The sequence below is a fragment of the Crocuta crocuta genome, unplaced genomic scaffold (genome assembly GCF_008692635.1).
Source record: "Crocuta crocuta isolate KB4526 unplaced genomic scaffold, BGI_CrCroc_1.0 scaffold528, whole genome shotgun sequence".
Lineage (NCBI taxonomy): Eukaryota > Metazoa > Chordata > Mammalia > Carnivora > Hyaenidae > Crocuta > Crocuta crocuta.
Window position 1 is genome coordinate 185,479 of NW_027530010.1, and position 2,393 is coordinate 187,871.

Here is a 2,393-nt window from a genome sequence, read left to right on the forward strand (position 1 = left end):
CCCCCCCCCATCCATGCACACATCAAAGGCCCGGTCTTGGCCACAGACACCACCCCCTCATTGCCTGTCCCCAGAGTTGGGAACTGGGCACAGCGCCCGCCCCTGACCTTCCAGCGCCCCTTGGAGGTGACAGGCTCACCCCTCATAGGCGCCCCCACGTCTTCACTCTGAAAAGCCACCCTAGAAGCACCCTAGAAGAATGCAAAGTGGGGGCACATTGCCTCACCCCTAGAGAGCCCTTGTGCCAAAGGGGGTCTTGGAGAGCACCTGCTCAGCACCCCCCGCTTACAGGTGAGGACCCCGAGGCCTGAGACACCCTGCCTGCCTGGCCCTCCGGGTCGGTGGTCCTTGGTCACTCTGAGCTGTGAACTGGTCTCCCTGGTGTTAGACCATCTATCTGCAGGGTGCCTGGAGGAAGGGGAGCAGGGCAAGCGCTCTCAGAGCCCCTTCCACAGCCACGCCGACTTCTCTGCGACCCGCACCCCACCCTGAGCACTACAGGCACTGCAGGGTCCCCCGTGTACGTCCCCAAGGTCTGTGTCCTGCCCTCCGTTCTGTGAGGGTCCGATGGGAAGGGGCTGGGTTTCCTCTGGCTCTTAGCCGGAGCGTGGAGCCCTTTGGGGTCCCGGCGTCATGGAGGCCGCCCCTGTGTCTCCCCCACTCAGTGAAGCCTGGGCTTCACAGACCATGAAACCAAAGGTCATCTTGGCTCAGGTCGGCCAGTGCTCTCAGGGCATGAGGGGCCCCGGCGCCCTGCTCACCTCTTGGACTCGGCTTTCTCTTACTGCCCGGTGAGCTCTTCTTCGCTTTGAAACGTGTTTGTTTGCTTTTTTAATTCTGTCCAGCTTTTTTGTTATTTTTAGCTGGAGCAGGCACAAACCACACCACTTCGTTATGCCCTCATGCGTGCCCTCAGTCTGAGAGACCCCTCCCTGTTTCACAGCAGGAGAGCCCAACACTCAGAAGAGGGTGGGAAGGGGGAGGTGGGGAGAGGAGAGCACACCCAGGCCTCGAAAGAAGCCCTATGGCTTGTGGATAGAGCTCACGATACCTTGACCTCAGCAGGGGCATCCAGCACCCAGACCCAGCCTGGGCATCATCTCCTGGAGGACTCAGCCCCTGCAGGGGAGGGAGCTTGCAGGGGAGGGGAGGAAAGGGAGAGCTGTGATTAGCCCTGTTTTATAGGCAAGGTTACGAGGAGCGGGATGGGGGGGGACAGAAGTGGGTACCAGCATTTAGTCCAGTTCTAGGCCGCGCGCTGACTCCAGCCTGTGACACCCAGCTCTGCTGGCTGAGCTGAAGCAGGGTCACGCCCCCCCCCGGGCCCCACTTCCCTCATGTGTTGAGGATCAAGGGTAATAATGGTGACTACTTCATGGGATTCCTGTGGGGCTTATATGAGTTAATACACACAACACTGGCAGATAAATAGTGCCTGGCACATAGTAAGCGCATAAATGTTACCCGAGAGGTAGGGAACTTGCCTGAGGCCCCATAACTAATAAGGGGCAGCCGAAGAGCCAGTCATTATCCAGGTAAGTGTTTAAAGGCAGCTGTCTGAGGCGCTGTGGGTTTGTCATGAACAAGACAGATTCGTCCTGGCTCTGAGGACATGGCCACCAAATGGGGGACACGGGGCAGCAAATAAACACAGGCCAGGCGGGTGCTATCGGTGCCGAGGGAAGGAGGGGTGCAGGCTGGCACCGTGGGGGCGTCCTCAGCCCCTTGCCCCTTTCTGGAGGGAGGCTGTGCCTGTTGGCCCGAGACAGGCACTTTGGGGCTGGAGCTTCACTGCAAGCTCTTCGCCGTGGCCTCGAACTTATCCTTTGCCGTGTTTGGGCCTTAAAGTCCTTCCCTCCAAAAGGGTTTGGAAGACCCCTGTGTGTCACCCGCCGTTACAGCTTCCAGCCCCCTGACACCCCGCAGCAGAGGCAGCAGGGAAGGACGGAGCGAGGCCCTCCTCCCCAGGTCATTTTGTGCAACTTCTGCTCCAACACAGGGCAGGAGTCAAGCTGCCCAGTGATGGGATCGGCCTTCCTGGTGGAAGTCCTTCCCAGCAGCTACCCTGAATCCTCCCTCTGCACTGGCTCCCAATGCACCTCTCACTCACTGCCCCTCAGAGGCCAGGTAGGGGCCACCCTCCTCCCCAGCCGCCACTGTCCGCTTGACTCTCTGTGCTGCGTCCTCATCAGAACTCCCTGATGCAGGGGTGGAGACTGCCGGGCACCTGGCACCACACCTGGAAGGTGAGGGTCTTGCCCCNCTCTCCTCCCTCTCTCCCCCCCCTTCTCCCCTCCTCCCTCCACTGCCCCCATAGTCATCACCACAGCCTTTGAAAGGCTCCTGGGAAGCTGTGTTGCCCTCTGAAGACCAGTGTCTCGTTCTTTACCTGG